At 37.6% G+C, this 25,293-nt stretch overlaps 1 protein-coding gene across 3 annotated transcripts in view; it reads left to right on the top strand.

Moving 5' to 3' along the window:
* The window catches only part of Opcml (opioid binding protein/cell adhesion molecule like), a 543,033-nt gene that overhangs the window by 437,362 nt on the left and 80,378 nt on the right, over positions 1-25,293 (top strand). The gene's annotated exons all lie outside the window — the stretch shown is intronic.

Genomic DNA, 25,293 nt, shown 5'->3' with positions numbered 1-25,293 from the left:
TGTACTTGTTTCATTTGTGCTAGCCAAGTTTAGAAAGAACCCTTCTGTCCTTCAGCAGTCAATATCTTGACTGATGTAGGAGTTACACAAATCTATATACATGATGAAATGTCATAGAAATATGCTCAAAGATGCTCAAAAACATGAAAAATAAGCACATGCATACCCAGTAAAAGTCCGAGTAAGCTTCACAGTATACTCACAATATGAATATTACTATGAATATATACTTTTTCATTTTCTGTATTTTATCATATTTATGTATTTCATATTCATATATATTACATCAAATCTATATAAACCCATTTCTGTGTTGGTATATTTAATCATATGTATTTAATATGTGTTTATAGTTATGTACATTTTTACCTTATATAAAATACCACCACTTGAGAAACTGTATGATAGGTACATGTGTAGATGACTATTATTTTCGTAATTTCTTACAAATCAATAATTATTTCAAAATCAAACAGGAATGATATGTAAAGCAAACAAATTGCTACCTGTGCTTATGCAGAAATTTGTAGTTCAATATATTTCTACACACATTGTCTCAAGTGAGTTTGTGACAGTTCTGTGAAATAGGTCAGAGAAGGAATATTCTGCCTGTGCCATGGGCAAGGAAACAGATGGAAAGTTTAAGCAATGACAGATAATTCACAGCTTAATAACATTGTGGATCTGTAAAAGAAACCCAGATCCAGACTTGTCAAATTGGAATTTTTTTTTGGCTATACAAAGATGGCCCGACGGCTGGAGGTTGGATCAGGTACAGTGAGTGTTACTGGCATCTAAGGGTAATCAATAGCCATGGACATTGCTCGTGCTCATTTTCCTTCCTTCCTCAGCGCCCACCTTTCTGTATCCAGACATTTTCCCATTCCAACTCAGTATTGTTCTGACAGGTGCAAAGCCTCCAAATTAAAGTCACAGGTAGGCCATTGTCTGCCATGGGTCTCTGCTATTCCTCTGCCTCAATTAAAACAAACCTGATGAGAACTACCTACCTCATTGTTTTCCTAAGGTACCTCAAGTACAAGTTCCAAGCACTAATAGGAACTGCCTATCCATTGACCGAATGCATCACCTAGCCTTGCTACCACTCCTTTGTCTCTCTATAAGGCAGCCTGGATTCTAGTTTCTAATCTGGAGTCATGTTTAGAGCCTAATTAATCCCCAGAGTGTGAGAAAGAGGTGTCTGAAATGAGAAAGCAAGGTTATACATATCTTGCTCAGTGGAACAGTTATGGGCAAACAAGCTGTTCCTCTCACATTTTTGCAAAGCAAATTTATGTTCACTAACTTTGGTTCTTGTTGTAAATGAGAAGTGTAGGAAGGTCTAGCAATCCGCTTTTCGCCATATGGGTGCCCATATGTTTTCCCCTTTTGATTGCGTACATTTTCGCTTTGGCATGCACATATGCCTGTATTTTTGCAACTTAACAATATTAAAACTAATCCCATTTATGCTCCTTTTGGGTGAGTTGATTGAGTCATAAATTCCTGAGAATCTCTTCCTTGGGATGCTGAAGTTCTGTTGTATGAGCAGGGGGAGAGCAGGGAGAGCTATACTAACAGGCAGATGGTGGTAGCCAGTGTCACTGTGTACCCGATGCCACTGTCTGAGGCTACAGAGTGGGATCCTAACAGTAGAAACCTGAGAGTTGTGGGTAGACAGTGTCTTGGTCATGGCTACCCTTCTTCCTCCCAGAGGGGAAAGCCTTAACTTACAAATAACAATCATTTCCTAGGGCTCCTTTTCTAAAGTCTCCAGTAAAATAATTCACCTTGGAGTAAACAATCATGATGTTGAGTTGTGGTTCTTTGATATGTGAGCATGCTTAGTAATGTTACTTAATACTTTGAAAGCAGAACTGAGAAACCCTCTAGGTTTCTTATGCATGTTGAAAATGAGGCAGCTGGAAATTAAACTTGTGCTGAAATGATGCTTCGATTCTTCACAAAGCATTTTAGAGAATAAATGTAAGAATAGACATTAACATGTCTCATATCATACCCAGTGAAATACTCAACTTGCTCAAATGTAAAAGTGGAATTGGAAATGCTTCCTACAGTTGTTAAGATTCCTCTATTTCTTTCAATTTCTTTCTCTTTTTTTTAACTAGTTCTGGAATTTGAACTTACAATTTCATAACTTGCAAAGCCAGGTGCTCTACAACCAAGCCATGCCACCAAGACCTTGTTGTGCTGCTTATTTTTTAGATAGGGTCTCAATTTCTGCCCAAACATTCCTGGACAGTGATCAGACTATTTTAGACTTTCCATCAGAGTTGAAACAACAAAGCATACCAAATCTTCTAGCCTCTTTCTATGAGTAGGAATCTTGTGGATTTTTCTGCTCTAGCAAGCCGAGAACTGTCAACTTTCCAATCTCAACCTCATGGGTACATTAAGAATATTTGCTTTCCATTTTGGAAACAGTGGTGTGTAAGACCAACATGATTCTTGCCCTTGTAGAGTTTATGATCTGCTGAAAGAGGTATTCATTAAGCAGCTTATTAAGATATCTCAATGAGTGGTAACTTTACTGAGAATGAAAAACAGAAACTTACATTTTTCTCATGCAGAAGTGAATAGAGGTCAGCTAGAAGAAGAGCCAGGGAATGCCATCTTCAGTATATACTTTTCAGGAAAGAAGCAGCAACTCTGTCCAAAGGTTTTGAATAAAGGAGCTGGTTCACTAACAATCCAAGAAATCAGTGTGAGCACAGAGAAAGCAGGAGAGACAATGGCCAAGGTGGTGTAATAAGGGCCCAAATCACACCAAGCCACTTTATTCTGTGAGGGCTAGAAAGATATATACAAAGTTTCAAACAGGAAAATTTGGAAATAGGATGTTCATGCATCTGGTTTTTAACTAGGAGCCTCTCTCATTTCTGATCAATCCTTCTCAACTGACTTAAGCTCTATCTCCATTCTCCATTCCCCGCCTATAAACCAGAAAAAAAATTGCAATAATACATCTCCTTTATGGAGAAAGAGAGAATGGAATTGGAAAGTCTCTGTTCCAAATACTTTTTAGATTATAATATAAGAATGGATATTAACATGTATCATAGCAAGTGGAAAATTGGAACTGGAAAGGCATCCAGTGCTGCTGGCTGTCTGTTGTAAAGCCTTCTCTATGCGATTGCTATATCAAATTATGCTATTGAAATCAGTCGGACACTGATAAAATTGAGACCAGCTTTACAAGTACTGTAGATCTAATTGGCCTCAGCAGTGGGTCCACAGTGACTTTTGCTGCTGAACTCAAATTGTGGGCTTCAATAGAAAATAATAAGCTGCCTGGCTCCACACCAACATCGGCAGCCACCTCTGGAGATAATGCACTTTAATTTAGACACTGAGCTCCTTTCCCTGGCCAGATGTTGAAGGAATCTCAGAAAGGTTTCTTTCCTACTTTTTCCCCCAAGGTATGCACCCTTGGGAATGAAATTCATAGGTTCTTGGATTCAACTCTGTTTACCTTCTATCCTTGATATTTCTTTTTTGTGGGATTTTTATTTTTTTCTAACAATCTCTACACTTTCTTCAGGCTAGAAGTTCTATGAGTCCTCTTTTCTTGCTTAATTAAGATATGCAAAACTGAATGTCCATCACTTAATGGCCAGTGTAGCTCTGATTAAGTTCAGCATGCACTAGCCATGGAAAGGAGAGATGTGCATCTGACAAACACATTATAGTTCCCTCTCTAGACTGATAGCAGGGTCAGGAGAAGAGAAACACCACAATGTACCACCAGGCAGTTGGGCAAAACCAGTTCTAAGGAAGTCTCTTTCATAAATAAGAGAGACAGGGAAGGTTCTACCTGGGTTTGCTGGTTAACTTATCAAGGCCACTGCCTCCATCATAGTCAGGTCCAAGCTTGCAGTTTCATTGAGAAGCTCTAAGTAGGTTACCTAGGTACCCATATGTAGCTCCAAATGGAGTCATAAAGAACAACAGGCTCCATTCTGAGTAATGGACCAATCATGCCATCTTCTCATCACCAACCTGGAACAGTCAAATTCACAATGTTCATGCTTATTATGAGCAAGGTCTTCAGGATATTTCACTGAGAGATTGAAGCCCACCCTGTGGCCTCTGCACATGCTCACTTCTCTGGGTGAACTTACAATGAGCTTGTCTTCATTATTTGATGCCCTGATTGCTAACATTTCCTTGAGAAAGTAGACCCCACTTTTTCCAGCTGCCCCTCCCACTCCTTTTCTATACTTACTCCATTAGAAATAGGTGTGGTACATGGAACTTTCACATTTACTTTGGTCTATCGCCCAAGGTACATTTCAAAGATGACCCAAGTGTTTCTATGGGGTAGCTGTACACATAGCCATCTTAAATATATACTATCTCATGACAAAATAAAAGGAAGAGAAAAACGAGGGGCTGGGGGTCTGGCTGTATACGCTGTCTATCCAAGAACAATTGAAGAATAATCATCATTGTGGCAAAGGCCAGTTCTGATGTATGAGGACAGAATGGCTTAGAGGAAAATGCGTTAATTAAAAAATATTCATATTTGTTCAATTTTACAGGTCAGATTATGCACATAATGCATCCTGCTTGATACACTTCAAAGTTTATGTGTTAGAAGCTACAAGAACTTTCAGTCTTATCTCTAATATGTTCATCTTCCATCTTCTTCCCTATCATTCTTGGGCCCACCTTAAAAAAAAAAACAAAACTGTACCTGGATGCTAGATGATCTTACTGCTAAGGCTTTATTGTATATTTATTTGCTAATTTATTTATATTAGCATGTCTTAATTGGCCAGGGGGAGGATTCATTGTGACTATCCATACATACCATACTTGTATACTGATTCAGTCTAGGAGTACAGATTCATTTCTTGACTAGGTGAAGAATTAAGAGGTAGAGGAGTAATGTGGTAAAGTATCAGAGTTATTAAAAACCAAAGTAGAATACAGTCTCTTAAGTACAGAGGGGCCCCAGGTTGCAAGGCCATTGAAGTTCTAAGAGGACCCTTTGTTTTATTTATTTTCCTCCAATCCAGAGCAAAAATTCGTCAGTAAGGGGCCTTCCACTTGTGGCCCTCATTGGCCTTTGCCACTGAGCACAAGCTCAGAAGTGGTCTCTACCTTCATCCCTAAGCATGGAAATAACCAGTGATTGGAGTTTCCATCTTGAGTCACAAACCCATCTATAACCTATTGCCCATGTCAAGAGGAAATCCCCAAGCCTGATGCAAATAAGGCCCAGTCTTTTTGCAGTACCTTTCCCTCCATCTAGGTGGTCCAATCCTAATCAGTCAAGCTTTTCAGGGAAAACCTGAAGCCTCTACAGAAAACTAACATTATAAAGCAAGCTCGTACCAAAAGTTGGGATGACTTGCTTTGACACATGAAGTTTGACTCATACAAATCGAGCAAGTGACCTTCACATCTCACCCCAAGCATCTGTCTGGCAGGCACCAAGACATTGAGATTTCTGTCCATGCTGGAGCTGTTTCTTTTTGTCTTCCTCCTAAGAATATCCATTATCAAGGTGTCCACCAGGCCTGAGCCTTTGTTCCCACATGCAACAGGGTGAAAAATGACTGCAGAAATGGGATGTGTGTGAGAGTGTGGGGGAGGGGAGCTCTTCCTACTTCCTGACTGTAAAAGCAATGGCCATGGTTAATTAACTGCCTTTCATCATAGGGGATTCAGAGGAGGGAGGGAAAGGAAAAAGAAAGTGTAGCTTGGAACATTTTAATTGGAGTAGACTCTCTAGGCCTACAAAATTCCAGCCTTGGAGGGAGAGAAAACCTCTACTGGAGCATCTGAGGGAATGGATCTCATTAAGGGAAACATAGTTGATTGTCCTTCTGAAGCCAGGCTTCAGAGCTGGGGACTGTGATTGACTCACAAACTAACAAGAATGAGAATGGGGTGAGGAGGTGAGGGAACTGGATCTCCTGCGAAATACCTAGTGGAACTGCCAAGCAACCCCAACCCCACCCCATCCCAGCCAACATCCCTTGTCTTGTCTAGTCTGATAAGTGTGAAACTTTGTTAGCCAGAGGAAGCAGTTTGTACTCTTACCTGCCTTTCTTTTGTTTCTCTCTCTCTCCTTTCATTCTTTTATTTTATTTCCTCATACCATCAAGAGTTTCTTCTGTTCAGAACCCCTGATGGGTGACAGGAACTCCCTGAGGGTGCTAAAAATAGTTTGTTTATAAAGACTCTCTAGAAGATTTTGCTTCCTGGAGAAATGTTAAAGTAATAGATGGAACCATAGCACCGTTCTCTGCTTCTTCAGGTCTCTTGCTCAACCCATAAGCTTTGTTCAGCTTACGTCTGCCCTTCCTACCATGGCAGCCTAAAAATACTTTCATCCTGAGCCTCACTAGAGACTCCTTCTGCTCCAGTGAGCCTGGCTTACTTGTCCCTGTACAGCAGAAATCAGGTGTAGTAATTACACCGGAAGTGAAGGAGTTTCTCTCCTAATCAGCCCTCTGCAAAGCATCATGGGACCATCAGGCAGCAAGATATTTGGAGCCTGTGGCGCTGAGCCATGCTGGCCCAAGTCCATACTTCATTCTCTTCCCTACCTCACATCTTTTTCTCATTCTTTGTATTCATGACCTAGCTCAAAATTTCATGTAAGGCATCAGAACCTCTTTTCAACAGGAATTCCTGTCTCCAAGGCAAGAAAACAATGAGATCAGAGGCCTTAGAAGTTTGGTCACAGGTTAAACATGTTCCAGTACTCCTGTACCTCCAATTCTCTGTCAGGTATGAAGGACCTGCGAACTACAGATACTTCCCTTACCTGTTCGTCTCTGCTACCTCTCAGGTGTCCAGAGAAATCCCCATCCTTCCAAATTTTCACTGGCCTCATCCATTGCTGTGTCATACCATAGTCACTCTCCAGGACATTCATTTTTGCTGCCCTTTTCAGACTTCTGATGCTTCTGCACTTATTTGCTACATAAAACTTTCAGTCTGACAAAACAGGGCAGTGGCTCATCACCTTTATTATCAGTACTACTGTCAAAATTATTCTTTATATGAGGTGATTTAACCTCATTCCTGCTCAAGAAGGTCTTCTGTCAAAAGACAGAGCAGTAAGTAAGCAAATAGGATAATGCGAAGAAAACATATGAAGAGATTTGTGTAATTTTTATGTTTTCTCTTTTTTGTTGTTGTTGTTGGTGGTCATGGGGCTTGCACCCTAGGCCTGTGCACTATCCCTGAGCTCTTCAGCTTAAGGCTAGCTCTCTACCACTTGAGCCCCAGCACCACTTCCAGCATTCTGGTGGTTAACTGGAGATAAGAGTGTCACCGACTTTCCTGCCCAGGGTGGCTTTGAATCACAATCCTCAGATCTCAGTCTCCTGAGTAGCTCAGATTACACCAGCACACCAGCACCAGCTCTTTTTTTGTTGTTGTTTTGTTTTTTTAATGCCAAAATAGGAGATTGAACTCAGGGCCTCAAACTATTGTTCAGCTTTTCCCTTCAAGGCAGGAGCTCTTCTACTTGAGCAACACCTCCACTTTCTACTATTGACTTTTTAACAGAGCAGGATGTAGCAGCATAGTCTGATGCAGTTGATGGCAAATGGAAAAAAAAAGAAAAACTGTCTCTCAATTATGTACTCATTCATGCAGTTTACTAGCCATTCAAAAGAAAAACAAACCACTGTGATTGACAGGTTATCAGATCTTTGCTTGACATTAAGACAAGAAAAATAAACCGTTATAATTTCCATGGGGAAGGTATGATAAGGGCACGTTTAAGTAACCGGTATCATCTAACTTCATTGTCCTATGCTCCATGTGTGGGATCTCAGAAGAGTATCACTCACTCTCCCTGTGGAAAGTGAGGGTATGCAGGGGTGTCCTAAAAGAGATGACGAGTAAAATGACTTGGACCAATGGATTCAGAGCTCATTAAAGAGAATGACAGAAATAACAAGATAGACAGGACAATAGAATGGAAGATACAGAGATTGGAATTGGAAGTAACAAAGTAGCCTGTCTTAGAAGAAAGTGTGAAGTTGTTGTACCCAAATAAAACTGAGCTCCTTTGATGTGGGTCTAACAATAATATTGTATTACAAAGGAAATAGGTTTGCTCACATCTACCAAGAAAATGTTTGAATACAATCTATATCTTTAGCCATATCTTCAGGATAGTCCCCAAAGATAAATGTAGTAGGTAAGTATTACTCTTAATTGTTACCAAAGGATAATTGAATAGTGTTCCACACTGCCTTTATTTTAGTCCTTCGCAGTACAGCCATTTTTGTCTTGGAAAACTCTAGAATATGTAAGATCTCCAGTTCCTATTTTATATGCTCTTTGTCTTTCTGTATGCATTTTCTCAGATTTCTAACATAAGTCAACTTCGCTTCTTCCCTTAACTTCATTCAGCAGCTTTATGCATTTTTCTGAAGAACATTAAGCCTAAGCACTATGAAAACTATTTTTGTTATACTTTGTTAGTTATAAATTGTTTGATCCCCATGGAATTCAGCAAGATTAGTTTCAGAAGAATCAGCAGTGGGAACCAGGAACTGCTAATCAATGAACACAAGATAAGAACATAAACATAAAAATATCTTGTCATAATTTACATATGTATATGTAATTCATAAATCCTTCCCAAGCAAAATAGAAGATGTTAATTATTATCTCAAGAAAGTCACCTTATGCCTTCTTATTGTTACGCTCCTACAGAGAAAAGACTAATAAGAAACCACTACTATTATTCTACTGTAGATTAAATTTTTATTACTAGGGTTTCATATAAGGAAACATCATTCCTTTTTTCTCTAGAATAAACACACACACACACATAATTATACGTTCTTAAAATATGTGTGAATTCTATATGGAAACAGATATACATCTAGATATTTTGGCATATATATGCATATACATATACCTCCATATAATCTTAGAATGTGTAGTTCTTTCTGGGTGTTTTTACTCCACTCTTGAGTTTTACTCCTGTTGTATACATTGTTTTTTTCTTTATTCTTATTGCTATCATGCTATATAATAAACCTGTATTTGGGGGCTCATTTACCAGTTAATGGACATCTGGTTCCTTCTACATTTTTATTATTATGAATAAAGCTGTGATGAACATTTCTGTATTGAATGTTTATGGACAAAAATTTACATTTTTCCCTAGGTAAATATTATTTAGGATTGAATTAAAAGGTCAGATGTTACACTTTTTGACTGTGTGTGAGTGTGTGTGTGTGTGTGTGTGTGTGCGCGCTAGTAAGTAGATGGGAATATGCTCTTGTTTGGCTTTTTTATTCAAGGCTGGTGCTCTACCATTTGAGTCACTTGTAGCATTTTACTCTTTAGTTGGACCTAAGAGTCTCATGGATTTTTCTACCCTACCTGATGTTACAACCTCAGTCCTCAGCTCTTGGCCTTCTGAATAGCTAGGATAATAGGAATGAGCCACAGTGCCCATCTAAATGTTTTTCTTGGATAACGTTTTAGGATTGGAATCAGAAGATGGCATAGTAGGCTTCTAAATCTGACAATACAACAAACAGCCACACTGTTTTACAAAGTGGTCTATTTTATTTTCCTATATAGATCTTGTAAACATTTGAGTAGCTCCACATGCTTGCCAATTGTATCATATTCTTTCTTTCAAATGCCACACATTCTAACAAGTGTTTAGGGTAAAATTCAATTATTATTGTAATCCTCCGGTGATGGAATGAAGATGGTGATTTTTTAAATGTGCTTATTGTTTTGTTTGAAACGTTGTAATTATTATCTTCTAAACACTGTATTTTATTTTATTTTTGTCTTATTTATTGCCAAAGTGATGTACAGAGAGGTAAAAGTTTCATATGTTAGGCCTTGGGTACATTTCTTATACTGTTTGTTACCTCTTCCCTCATTTCCCCCTCCCCCGCTCCTTTTCCCTTTGCCTCATGAGTTGTTCAGTTGGTTTACACTAAATGGTTTTGCAAGTATTGCTTTTGGAGTCATTTGTCTTTTTATCCTTTGTCTCTCGATTTTGATATTCCCTTTCACTTCCCTAGTTCTAATACCAATATATACAGTTTCCAATGTACTCAGATAAGATACAGTGTTAATGCAGGTACAACCACAGGAAGGGGATACAAGAGGATCATCAACAATAGAAGCTACAGTTTCACATGGCATGTTGAAAGTAATTACAACAATGATATAACAGTCGTTTCCATAACATGGAGTTAATTTCACTTAGCATCATCTTATGCATTCATAAGGGCATAGCTATTAGGCTATTGTGATCCTCTGCTGTGACTAGCCTAAACCTCCATGTTTCTTTGGGTCTGGATCACTTCACTTAGCATAATTTTTTCCAAGTCCTTCCATTTCCTTATGAATGGGGAAATGTCATTCTTTCTGATAGAGGTATAAAATTCCATTGTGTATATGTACCACATTTTCCTGATCCATTCATCTTCTGAGGGGCATCTGGGTTGGTTCCATATGAGGGGAAGTGGCCAAAAGGGAACCCTACTTCGTTGGTGGTGGGAATGTAAACTAGTTCAGCCACTCTTGAAAACGGTATGGAGATTCCTCAGAAGACTAATCCCCTATGACCCAGCAGCCCCACTTTTGGGCACCTACCCAAAAGACCACCAACAAGAACACACTAGAGCCACTAGTACAACAATGTTCATCGCAGCACAATTTGTCATAGCTAAACACTGTATTTTAATAGTTCCTTTGGTATTCAAGGTATGTGTCCTGTGTTAGATATGTGTTCTGAGAATATTTTCCTAAAGCCCTTATCTTGTCTTCTTATTGCTTTTAATGGTGGTTTTCAACAAAGCAAAGTTTTGTATTTTAATGATATCCATTTTATTGATATTCTATAGCTCTAATTCTTTACGTATATTCTAAAATACAGAAAGTAACAAAAGGTTATAAAAATAACTAATATATTTTCTACTTTAATTTTTAGAACTTTAGCCTTTTTGTTGTTGATATACCCATACATATATATACACATATACATATATACATACACATATATACAGATATGTGTTAAAAATTGAGGTTCATATCATCCAGTTAATCTAATGCCATCTGTCAAAGCCAATCTGTCCTTTTCCAAATAAATGACCTTAGTTTCTGTGTCAGTAATCAATTGATCATTGATTTACCTTTTTGCTGATACTTTCTATTTCTGTTAATCTATATGTTTATCCAAATGTCAATATCATATTGTTTTGGCTTTAACTTTATAATGTCCTAAAATCAGAGACTATGAATTTAAATCATTATCCTTGGCCAAACAGTGGCCTATCTGTGTCTTTTCTATTTCCACATTTCGGTGTCAGTTTTCCAACACATACTAAAACAGATGCAAATTTTTGACTGAATATGCTTAAAGTATAGATTGACTTTGGAACAATTGATGTCTCAGTAATATTGAGCTTTCCAGTCTTTAGATTATATTCTGCCTTTATTTAACCTTGATTAACAATCCTCGAGAGTGTTTTAGCCATTAATAAATCATTCAAAAATATTTTCTTGTTAGAAAATGCCATGATGAATGCTATTTTTAAAATATCCATTTTAATTACTCATTGAAAAAATGTAGCAATAAAATTAACTTTTATACATTGACCTTTCATCGTGTGACATTGCTAAATTTATTCACTTGTTTTAGTAATTTTAGGTTACTGAACATTTTTTGACACAAATTACTATGGCCTGTATAACAAGGACACTGTTATTTCTTGCTGATTCTGTGTCCTTTTCTTATTTTGCTGGTCATGTATAGCATCAACAGAATATTAAATATAGGTAGTAAGAGTTGATATTCTTGTCTCATTTCTAGAAAGAGTAATTGTTTTTCATTTCCCTCATTAAATACATGTTTCTCTTATGTGTGTTTGATGGATCAGCTTCAGAAGACTAAAGACATTCGCTCCTATTCTTAGTTGATGATGGTGTGTGTGTGTGTGTGTGTGTGTGTGTCTGTGTGTGTGTCTGTGTGTATGTGTGTGTGTGTGAAAGAGAGATATAGAGAGAGACAGCGAGAGAAAGAGAGAAATATAGTACATTTTTATTTATTTAGTCAGCCAGTCATGGTGCTTGAACTCAGGGCCTGAGCACTGTCCCTGAGCTTTTTCACCTCAACTTTTACACTCTACCACTTTGAGCTACAGTGCTACTTCCAGTTTCCTGGTGGTTAATTGGAGCTATTAGTTCCATGGACTTTCCTGAACTGTGATCCACAGATGTCAGCCTCTGGAATAATTAGGATTACAGGCATGAGCCACTGGTGCCTGGTTGATGTCCTGCACTTTAAATGTTTTGTTGGACATCAATTTATACAACAAAGATTGAATTACCAAGAATAATTTTTGTAATGTTAAACCATCCTTGTATTCTTGAAACACAATTTTCATGTAGCTAATATATATTTTGTTCTCTTATTGATTGAACTATTATTTTCTGATAGTGATTTCTTTCCACTATTTTTTATTCTTGCTTGCTTTTACTAGTGTATGTTAATTGTACAAACTAAAGGATTGCATAGTGCTATTTCCTCACCTGTGTATATTATATTTTATCATATTAACTCCTTCTGCTACTTTTTATTTTTTTAATTATCTTTATGGAGTTGTACAAAGTAATAGCCACTTAAAGCAGTTTATAAATACAGTATATCTTGATCAATGTCACCCTTTCAATATTCTCCCATATTTTCTAATATTTCTATTATTAGTAGCAGTATTTTCTTAAAGAATTTTCTCCTGTTATGCTCAAGATGGCAATGTATCCATAATGTATCTCCTGGGTTTGGCTTCAGCATTATAAAACTTCAGCTTTAGCCTAATACCAGTGACTTATCCCTGTAAACCTAGCTGAAATCTAAGGATTGACGTTTGAGGCCATTCCAGGCAATAAACCACTGAAAAAGGTCGAACTATGGTCCAAGTGGTAGAGCAACAAAAGTCAAGGTCAGAGCACATGTCCTGATTTCATACTCCAGGACTCATCAAGCACATGCACACTCACACACACCTTCAGCCATATATAAATTTAGTTGTGGGTGTTTCCTCCTAAGTATTTTTGGAGAGTTTAACTGCTATCATTTGCATATATCTTAAAGTAATATTTAATAACAGTAATAGCTAGTGGCAAACATTTCATTGTTATCTTGGTTGTAGAAAGAGTTGCTAGTGTTTTCCTACTGGTTATGGTACAAGTTTCACATTAAAGAAAACCCATTTTCTATTTCTATGAAGTGTTCATCCAGAAAAGCATAAATTTCATCAAATAATTCTTTCAGACAAGATTTGAAAATTATCATGTTTATATCATTGTGCATAACTAATGTTTTGGAAAATTGACATATTTCTTAATGTTTTATTTGCTGTGTTTGCCTTAATTGTAACTAGGAGTAGTTGTAGTATGCATATCTTAAATTACTATGTAAGTTTTCTTTATAGAATGATAATCAAATATAATATTAGAACACATGCTTAAATATCTAATAAGATATTGTGATGTTAGCTGGGTGCTGGTGGCTAGCTACACAGGAAGCTGAAATCTGAAGATCTTGTTTTACAGCCAAACTGGGATGAAAAGTCTTTGAGACACTTACTTCCAATTGACCACCAAAAAGCTAGATGTGAAGGTTTGACCCAAGTGATAAAGCACCATCCCTAACAAAAAAGACAAGCAAGACCATAAGGCTAGGAATTAAGTCCCAGTAGTAACACACATTCACACACACAACCACCCACACACATATCACATACACAAATTATATATTGTAAAATTGTTTATCTCAGTTCTAGTGTCTGTGTAGCTCTTTGACATTTTTAACTTCTTATAATTGTTTCACATTCAAAATTTTTACCATTTTTGAGATGTTTGGAAATGTTTTGTGATCAATTTTGATAACTGTCTTACCAGTTTCCAAGTTTATACATATTTTAGCAATGTTTGAGTATGATAGTGTATATAATATATACATAACATAATCATCCACACCAAGTATGTAGTGTAAACATACATACAAAGTCCATATAGTGAAGCACACACTTTAGAAATTGTAAACAATTTGCACATACCATACATAATAAAAGATAAACAACACACACATAGATCCCACCAGTTGGTCCTATTGTTCAGACTAGGACACATTGAGTAGTACATTTTCCTACAGCTGCTGAAAGCAACCATGGAAAATGTCAGTTTTTAGTGTTTCCATCTTATCTCTGCATTGTGACTGCTTTTTACTTTACATATTTCACAATAAATTTGAGAAACAATAATTAAGCTATTTTATTACTATCTTCTGCTCCTCTTACAATGTGAAAGGATCCTTTCTTACAATTAAAGATTTTAGTCTTGCAACCAACTTTGTTTTTCAGTTCTGCATGTAACTTTTTCTAACTTTAATATTGTACTTTCTGCTTTTATTTAGTTAATAACACTTTTTTAAAATACTAGAATTAACCTGTTTTCAATATATCCTTTGTAAACAGAATAGAAACACATCTTCCTTTGTCTTTGATTCTCTCTTTGTAAAAATAAAAAAAAATTAATATACCACCTGAACCATTCTTTCCTTTTAATGGGAAGGTAAGCTACTTGCAGGTATTATTAAAACTGTTGCATTTGTTCTTCATTGAGCTTTTTTTTTTCTGGGTTGTTTTGTTCTGTCTAGTAGCCTTCATGTTTTATATCTTTTGCTCTTTTGAAACACATTTCTCTGATTGTATCCTGTATAGTTTTTGAAATGAAAATGCCATGTTTTTATTCATGCTGGTCCTTACCTTTCTGTTTCCCAGAAGCATTCTGTGCCTGTATGGGTCTAATTATTCAAGCTCAGTAAGTGGTTTCCATGTGTCCCTATTCAAGACAAGGTGCCATTGTCTCCAGTTATCTTCACTTTGACCTTAACCCTCTGTTTCTTGGAATTGATCAAACCACATTTTGAACTTATAATCAAAGGTTAGGAATTGGGACATTCATGTTTTTATTTAGCTTTATTATTATATTTATAATAACTCTTTGGACTCATCTCTTTAAGTACGGTTCCCATGGGGTCTTTCATGCCAGAAGTTCTTGGTAGGCACCACTAGTTAGCTTTTCCTTTCTTTTTTTTTTTTTTGTTGGCTGAAATGCATTTCAATAAGTTTGGCTAAAATGGTTTATGAATGCTCTATTTTCTGATTCACAGGATAGGTCTCCTTTCAGGTGGTAAACATTGGTGTAGAATATTTTGCATTTCCTGTTTGCATGACTGCTTAGCAATGATGTGTGCTGTGTTTGGCACAGTAACAAGCCTTGGGAGAATATCTGGGAGGGTCTTGCCTTCAAATGCATTGCGTGACTGAGTACATTGCCATGTCTAAGGTTCCAAGGTGCTACTCTCTTTCCTCAGAATTCCTGATGGTACCACATTAGTTGATTTACTGATGAGACAGAGTAATAGGGACCTTCATTTGTTTATTTTCATAATTTTTCAGCATTTCATTTATCACCTAAAAGTAGGAAAACGTTCCTTTCTTTTTCTCTGTAGATGTAAAATCTTATCTGGACATGTAAATATCTCTTTTATAATTTTCTCCCATATGTACATATGCTCATTATCTACAGTTAAAAAAAACACATGTATTAAATATATGTTTGTGTTGGTACTAGGACTTGAACTCAAGATTTTATTCCCTGGCTTGGATTTTTCTCTCAAGGCTGGCACTCTGCTACTTAAGCCAAACCTTCAGCCCTGGCTTTTTGGTGGATAATGTGAAATGATAGTGTGTCCCACATTTGTCTGCTAGGGTTGGCTTCTAACTACAGTCCTCAGATATCAGACTTATGAATACATTGGATTTCAGATGTGAGTCACCAATGCCTGGCTCATACAATTAGTACTTGATACCTGGTTTCATATAGTTGGTTCTGAGGAAATGTACACCTTCAATACCTCTCCCTGCCTTTTTATATTCTTTTCCTGTATTCACAAAACATTTCTAATGTTTGGAACTTATATTCTTCATTTGCTCTTTTGAACTCTTCTATTAAATACATCTTGCTTTTGACATAATCTAAGTTCCCTTGTTTTGTACCCCTTTACTTGTTTTCTGTCTAACACATTAGCAGTATAAGTTCATCCTGACTCTTCTTTTTGGGTCTTGTGTATTCCTCTACCTTTTCACCTTTTACCTCCTCATCTCCTTTTACAGAGGCCATCTCTGGTTTCCTTTTACTTCTCTTGAGATGTAAAGGTATTTTTAAAATATTCTTATAAGAATCCTGGAAGTCAAGTTTTCTTCATGAAACCTTCCTCTTTAGCCATATTTTTTTCCATGTGTAGCTCAGTCACATTAACAACATTTCCATCATTGTACAGTGAAAACCATGTTTGAAGTGTGATCTTCCTTGAATATTTATAAATAGCCATTTTTCTTTTTACCTTCTGTACATTTTCAATACACATTCTCAAAAAAAAAAAATGGTGTGACCTGCATAGGAAATGAATTCTGCCTTGCTTCAACTCTCTGGCCTTTGTGTAAATCCTTTTAATTCTCTTTTGTAAACAAAGTTGATAAGAAAAGTTCTAGGGTCATTTTCTAGTGTCTAGATGGCTTTCATCTGTTTGGCTTCTGCTCCATAGAAATGCTACATATTAATTTGTCCTCTGAGATGTCCAATATGTTGTGATGATCGAAGAATCTGAATTACAGTAGTGCTCAGGACACTGGTTTGAAGATCTGGTTTGAAGCCCCACTCATGTTGAAAATTTATTGGGTTCCACTATGATAGTAATTTGTCTGCTAGAGGGTTCTCACGGAGTCCCTCCTTCTGATATTCACTCATTTGGATAGTTCTTTTCCAAATTAATCATAACACACACACACACACACACACACACACACACACACACACACACACACCATAGTATGGATCTCCCAAGGCTAAATCAGAAAATCCATCCTTCCTTTCTGCTGACCTTTTATTTATTTATTTTTTTAGGACTACTTATTCTGATAGGAACTAGCTACCATGACATAAAGACATAACAAGTCCTTATAGTAAGAAGTTAAGCCAAACTACAGCATTACCTGGTCAACTTTGACAATAAGTCCTCTGGTAAAGAGATTCTATGGCAGCAATCAAGCATAGCAACACCTGCAGGTCCCAAATGATATAATGACTGCACCCACATGTAAAACACAAACTAGTGCTGCATCAGATCTCCAGTTTTGGCCTTCAGAAATAGTGTGAAATAAATATTTGTTAGTTGTTATTATTAGTTATTATTAGTTTAATTAAAGAGCTTTGACTTGTTACCCAGCAATCGATAATACAATGTGTTCAAGTTATTTCTAGGACTACTATTGGGTTGCCCAATACTCTGTTCTGATTGTAGCCTTATTATCTAAGCACTGGGGAAAGAATTATAGAAGTATATTCTTTTCTCAATTTATTTTTATTGTCAAAGTCATATACAGAGGGATCACAGTTACATAAATCAGGTAATGAGTACATTTCTTTTGGAACAGTGTCAGCTCTTTCCTCTATTTCTTCCAGTCCCCTTCTCTTTCCCTCCTCCACAATAGAGATATCTTCTTACTTCCTGTTTCTCTTGCAATGTTTCAAAATAGTAAGTGGTGCCACAATTTGGATAGTGCCTCTATTGCTTGAATCAAATCCATCTCCCTTACAAGTAGTGTTACACAAGTTGATTATATTAAATAGATAGAGTAAATAGCATCATTTTTTAGAGAAAATTTTAGAAAAGTTTTTTGTAACTTCTTGGAGAATGAGGTTGGGCCTTCTATTCTGATGCAGTTGTAAAGTAGATGTCACTCTTCGTGCTTATCAAGGGTACATGAAAGAGAGTGTGGTGTCTTGAATCTGTTAGGTTACTTTAGTAAATATCTAACATATTCAGGTTTTAAACACAGGTAGAATGTGTATAATACTTAGGTTTTTAAGGTAGAGAAGTATATTCTTTTTGAATTATAAAGACTAATTTATTCTGCCATTTATTTTCACATCTCGTTGCATTGAGCAGAATTTTTTTAACTATTGAATATGAGAAATAGACCTAGCATTTGCTTTTCCTTCTGTTTTCTCAGAATTATGTCTAGTGTGCTTTCTGTTAAGTATGATTCTAATCAGAGATGTATCACTTGTTGAGATATGATTCCATAGGTGTTTACTTTTTATTTATTACTTTTGGATTTCAGAACAATTTACCCTTATAACACTGACACATTTTTGTAGTCTGAGAATTGATATTAATCACAATATGTTTATTTGGCATATTTCTAGATTCTATTTACAAATAGAATTGTATTCTTATGGGTGATATGATGCATGAAATCCTGAGTATGTGACATTGATTAAGATGCATTGTGCTCATAAACTATCATGTTGGATTGAAGCTCCTTCTTACAACTATTTAAACTCAATTAAAGTAAAGCAATTGCCAGCATGAGGACATGCAGGCTTTTTGCAAAACATAGGTTATCAGTGTATCTTAGCAGTAATAGTTATAATAATTATGACTTCAGTGCGTGTTGTGATTTATGATTTTTCAAGGATTAACATTGAGTCCAAGTACTAATAACACAAAAGAAAACCTTCATGTTGAGCAAACCTCAAATGTTATAAGATGCCATCACAAAGGGGGATATTTATTTTTCAAATTACTTTTTATTACATGAATTTTTTAAACCCAAAGCATGAAGACATTGAAATTACCCCTATTAGTTTATTATTACTTTACGCTAAGCATGAATAACACAAGAGAGTTTCATCATGATAGCTCCACACAATGCCCTGTGAGCAAATTCACTACCATGTTATTCAGATTGCATCTAAGAGAAACCTATTTCTATTAGTGCCTAGATGGCACATCTGGCATCTTGTGAACAGAGAGGAAGTCCCGTGTGATTGTGCAGCTCACCTGGAGAAGCATCTGAATTTGAGTCACGTACACTTTTTTATTTGTTTGTTTTCTAGTTCCTATTGGTACAGTGAGGCCTGCCAATCAGCACTATCTAGGATGGTGGGGCAGGGGGTGGGGTGGGATTCAACTATGATATAACACTACTTTTCTTGTATGCTGGTACTAGAGCTTGAACTCAAGGCCTGGGCACTGTTCCTTAGCTTTTTGGCTTTTGGTTGGTGCTCTGTCCCAACCCACAGGACATCAACAGGGGAGACCACCTACGAGAGAGAATGAAGGGAAAGGGAGACGCAAAGAGGACAGCAAGACAAATGGGAGTCTGTTCAAGCTGCCAATTTACTTTGATTTTTCACACACTTGTATACTCTTAAACCAGGAGGGGGCAGTTCTTCAGCACCTGAAGGAAGTTGGCTTGGGGTAGCAGGACGTTGGCAGGGTGAAAAGGTTACTGGTCATGCTATAGGGGAGGGTTGCTAAGTGACCTGACCACAGAATATTCCTATAACTCGGGGTGCAGCCGGGGTTGCTAAGAGACTTGACTGTAGGACGTTCCGGTAGGTTTACTCTCAAGAATTACCTATTATTATTGCTCTATGAACTGGGCCATCTAGTGTAACCGGGGTGGTGCTGGCTCAATAGTTGGTTTCTTAGCTGGTTTCTATGGTGGCTTCCAGCCAGAGGCTCAAGTCAGGGTCTCTGTCCCTGACAGTGCTCTATCATTTAAGCCTCAGTTCATCTTTCAGCATTTTACTGGCTAAACGGTGATAAGAATCCCAAAGACATTCTGACCTCGGGCTGGCTTTGAGCAGTGGTTCTTGAATTGTAATCTACTAAGCAGCTACAATTTACAAGCCTTGGCCCACAGCCTGAACTACTTTTGAAGCACAGATCATGTATGCATGGAAAATGAAGTTATCCTCATCATCCTCATCCTCACCCGGCATTAGCCATGTGAGGCCAGGGCTCACCACCCCACACAGAGCACAGTGCATCTGCTTCCCTGATCAATCAGGGCACTGGGTTCACATAGGTTCACATTTCAGCATTGCTTAATCACCTTCTCTTTTCTCCCAGACATATCCACATTTAAATAAAACTCTCATTTCGCTTAACAATGAAAGGGCTTAAAAATCGCATAGTAAGTGTGAGTCAGTGGGACAGATATCTAATTAAAAAGGCCTTTTTTTTTTTTCTCCCTTTTCCCTTTGGTTTTGTCTCTCCCAAGTCTCTGACATTATTGTAACTGCTTTCGGTGTCCCCATTCTGTCACACAGAGAGCTCTGAGGAAGGCAACCAAGAAGGGTGCAAGGGGGAGCCAGAGCTCAAGAGAAGCAAGAAGAGGAGGGTAGAAGGGAGGGAGAGAGGGGCAAGGAGCCAAGGACAATGGAAAAAACAAGCAGATGAAGAGGATTACGTGGTAGAAAAGTATATTGGGAGTGCTGAATGAGACTATATTGAGTCTTAAAAATCAGGCACAGGGTGAAGAAGTGAGGGCCTGAAACAACAGAAAGGATCAGAAAAAAGAAAATAAATTATAAGAATGGAAGGCAAGGAAATGACCAACCACAACAAGGTGAACAGTGGAGACAAAGCTATGAAGCTAACCAAAGAGAGACACGATTATTGCAGAGTAGATCTTTCCAGGGGATTAGATGTCCTCTGGGTGTTTGCAGAACAAAGGGCAGGGGAGTAAAGCTAAGGCTTTGGGCAACTCATGTGTAGATCCACAGAGTGCATTCCCATAGAGAGTTTCAAATGCAAAGGCCTGTTAATTGCCTTTGGATATCTGTCCACTTCCCCGTAAAGGCTTCCAGGATAATATATTTAATCGTGTAGGTTCATTTTCCTCGTTGGTCCTTCCTAGATTTTCTGGTTGTTTCTTTTTTTTCCTTCCTATGGAAACATTCACATGAGGATGAAGAATCAGAATATTCTAAAATTACATTATTGTCTTCAGTAGAGTCAAATATGAATCACTGTCCTTACCACAGCACTATGACCATAGTAAGTAGGATGTACTTAATCCATAATTAACTAGAAATTCCTCTAACTTATAAATTTGTTTTATTCCCTCCTCCTTGTCCATGCAAACAGATGACTTATTTCTCAAAACTTATACCATTTAGAGAGAAAATCAGCTGGCAACATTGACACAGGATAAGAAGCATGGTGTATATTAGGAGTGAGGACAACCATGTAACATTGTGATGGTTTCTGTCATACATGGCCATCACAGTCATGCTCCTGGCATGCAAGGCAGTCGATCTGGGGGACAAGAACAAGAGAAGGGGAGGGTAATTAATATGTCCAATGTACATTATATGCACATGTACAAGAGGCATCCTCTTACTTTGTACAATTAACATAGGCTAATGTAAAAGCTGCCCATCTGTGCCCAATTCGTTAAACAAACATGGAAGAGCTAAGAAATTTGAACAAATCAAAGACAACTGGCCAGTGATATTTCCTAAAAATGGAGAGCTAACAAAGATGCTGTTCCACAGAAGAACAGTCCCTACCACTCCGGCACAGGGACCAGGTATCTAATTAGATGAAAAGCCATCTGACTCAGCACTCAGCACCCAGAGGATTATGGATGAATCTCTTCAAAACCCACTTATTCCCTATTGGACATCACCTTGGGATGCTCTTTCATTAACCAATAGTTAACAGTAACTTTTCCATGGAGTGGAGTTTCTTAATTTTGCTTAAATTTAACTGATTATAGAAATAGCTTAGGTTGATATAAATGTTTATATTTCAACCCAGCAACCAACACTTAGTAAACTGGGTGAGGATTTTAAATATTTAACCAATAACCTACAGCAGATGATAAATACCAATTCTTGAGAGTTGAACAATTTCAGCCAAAGGAGGAGAGGCATGCCAAGACAAGATAGGATGCTACATTAGGGCACAGTCTAATGATGCAGTTTAATTTCCCTAAATATTCTATAGGACCACTTGGTTTTCTCACTTTCAGGTTTCACTTTTGCGTCAGTGTCTTGAATCTTGATTTGATGCATGAGGTAATTAAGCACCTCTAGATCTACATTTCACAACTTATTACCTTCATCTTCACCACCCCTTCAAACATGACTTCAAACCCCACAGAAGATAAATAGGCCTGTCCTTTGGTTTCCTCGATCCTGTATGTCTAAGGTCCTGCATGGTTCTTTCAGTTTGCTTTCCAAAAACTAGCATATTGTTAAGAATGTTGGCTTAGTCTTCAAACATTGTTCCCTAAGGATGGAGCATCCCTTGATGATAATTTCCTGCAATCATAACTAAGACTTCGTACTTAACTAATGAATTAAGCTTGTCTTCTACAATAGCAAGTGCACTTTTGTGAATAAAACTCATTTCATACTAAAAACAACCTGCAGTATAATTACTATTAATAGACCTATCTTTCAGTTCAAAGTTTGAGACATGGACACATAATCTCATTAATCAACATCACACAAATACTAAGAGCTGAATCAGAATTCAGTCCCAATCATTTGAATTCTAGTGTTCAGACTTTTCAGGACAAAATCACCTTATGACCTAGTGTTTGGACTTTAGGATGAAATTAGCTAATGTCCACTGAGACATCTCATTTGTAAGATGAGCTGGTTCCCCATTCCACAGGTAACTGAAGATCCCACTCCTGGGATCATCATGTTATGCCCAATCTAACAAAGTTATGTGTAACATAGCATTGAGATAAGACCCATTAGACACACAACGAAACTTTAACCTCTGTTTTTTGAGGGAGCCACAATGACAGTCAAGAGCAGTCACATCCACCCTTGCTGACTGTTGATTCAAACTGTCAGCTGGACTTCACCTGTCCTTGTTGGCAGCCCACACGCTCTACCTGGGTGCCTCTTTGGTTCATGTGCCACCATCTTCCTGGGAGAGAGACATTTTTTTTTATCTCCCCGCAACTGGAATCATCCAATTCCTACCTTTAATCTTCACTGCCTGGGATAGTTTTGGTTCTTGATTTTTTCTTTACCTAACCAGCACTGAGCTAGGTGTCTGGGTAGCATCCACTGAGGTAACATACCCACTGAATCCTCAAAGCACAGATGAATTTTGTTTAAGACTCCAGAAGGAGAAGATAGAGTCTCCATAGGAAATATACCCACATTTAAATGTTAATTTGTGACACAAAGATCTATCTCTGTTGGAATTTTTTACATATTTTCTAACGTTTGGAGCAACCAAATTCACTCAGGATGGGAATGCTTATTCTTTTTATACATTTTGCAGGGTATCCAATGAAACAGCCCACTGTGTTCTGATGCATAGATTTTTCACCTCCTGTCTCAGGGTAGTAAAATGAAACTTGCTGTCTGGGGTAGTTGCAATGTGCATAGGCATTAACATCCATAGCCATCATTGTCAGGTATATTGAGGGCGAATTTTATGTAATTCTTCAGTCTTGAATAGAAAAAGAATGAGCCTGAAGCTGCATGGCAAAAACCTTGAGTTGTGATTGGTTTGTTCTTTCAATGTAATGAATGCCCAGTTAGACTCCACTGAAAGGAAATGGGACATGTGACCACCCATGGACATACACTAAGGCTGTGAGACTCCTACCATAGAATATAAACTGATGGGTGGTCATTGTTCTTCATGTCTGGGTTTTCAGTTATGTGGTTAACCTTGCATGTGAAGTCTCTCTAGTTTATTTTTCTTTGAACATATAACCTGTGGAAAGTCGCTTTAAGACACTGTTCAAATCCTGCAACCAATCTTTGGATTTGAAATGGAATTATTGAAATAAAATGTTTTCCTTTTATTTAAGGTAGACGGTTAAAATAACATCTGGTAAAACAGATACAATATTTAGACAAATGCCTCCTAAATTCACAAAAAACTGCTCATACTTTCAGATTCCATTCCACTCAAGAGGTAGAATCCTAGTCAACATATTTTGAAAGTGTGCAGTGGAATTTTGTTCATGACAACCAACTACAAACAACTCTATTGAACTGTCACACACACCTGACCAAAAAAAAAAAAAAAAAAAAAGGAAAAAATACAGGATGTGTTGCTTCCCATTTCCATGTTGCAGGCTAAATTTTCTCCAATGTTTTTGGTAGTCGTTTTGGTGTATGATAGAGCCAAAAGCAAAGGACCTGAAGCCTCAGGTCTCACCTGGCCTGGATATGTCTCTCATTATGCTGCTAATTCCCTGAGAGACCAAGAGGGCTCTTTTCTGAGTCCTTCACAGACAAAGTAAAATTGTTTCTGAAGTTCAGGGCATTGCCTCAGATCAAAATATTTTTTTTTTCTCAAAACATGCATGGCCTGTTCAAATACTTCTTTCTCCTTTGTATAGCGACTTCCAAATCAGTGCAACCTTCTCAAAATTCTGCCTCCCTAAAACAGCATCCCTGCCACCATCTGGATTCTATTCCCAGGCTCCTGCCCCTCACTTCCTCTGCTCGATTGCCTTCCTTGCATTTTTCACCACTACCAAGCACATGCATGCATGTGTGTGCGCACACACACACACACACACACACACACACACACACTCCTCACAGTAAGAATCTCTTTAAGCCAGCCACTCATCACACCTGTAATCCTAGCCACTCAGGAGGCTGAGATATGAGGTTTACGGTTGGAAGCCAGCCTGGGCAGGGAAGTCCATGAGACTCTTATCTCCAATAAACTATTCAGAAAAAGCTGGAAGTGGCACTGTGGCTCAGGTGATAGAGTGCTAGCCTTAAGTACAGAGAAGCTCAGGTATAGTACCCAGGTCCTGATTTCAAGCCCCAAATCTGGAAAAAAGAAAGAGAAAAAGAAAATATAATTCTCTTTGTTTTGCTTTTATAACCCCACTAGAATATGATTTGCTGGGCAGTAACTAAATTAATCTTGCTTTCTGTACTCTATCTCAACTAGAGCACTATCAAATAACTGGTAAGAATTCTATAAGTAAATGAGCATTCTGAGTAATGAATAATTTCAAGTATTTGAGAGGCAGAGGTTGGATGGATCATGGTTTTAGACCATCTGGATTAAAAAAAAAAAGGGAAAAAGAAAACAACCCTATCCAGGATCCCATCTCAACTAATACACCAAACGCAGGGATATACACTTGTAATCACAGCTAGAGATGTACAAGTAAAGTGATTCTGTTTGCGAGCAGCCAGAGACAAAAATGTAATCGCCTAGCCAAAGAGAAAAGGCTACAGGGTACACTAGAGTAAGACTCATTGCGTGCCTAATTACCAAGCTCAAGGAACAGAGTTTAACCTCTATTGTTGGCACACACAGACACAGACACACACACAGACACACACACACACATACACACACATTTTGTCTCACACTGAAGT

This window comes from Perognathus longimembris, chromosome 3, assembly GCF_023159225.1.
Source record: "Perognathus longimembris pacificus isolate PPM17 chromosome 3, ASM2315922v1, whole genome shotgun sequence".
Taxonomy (NCBI): Eukaryota; Metazoa; Chordata; class Mammalia; order Rodentia; family Heteromyidae; genus Perognathus; species Perognathus longimembris.
Note: the sequence above shows the minus strand (reverse complement) of the source record. Positions and strands in the feature narration are given on the sequence as shown.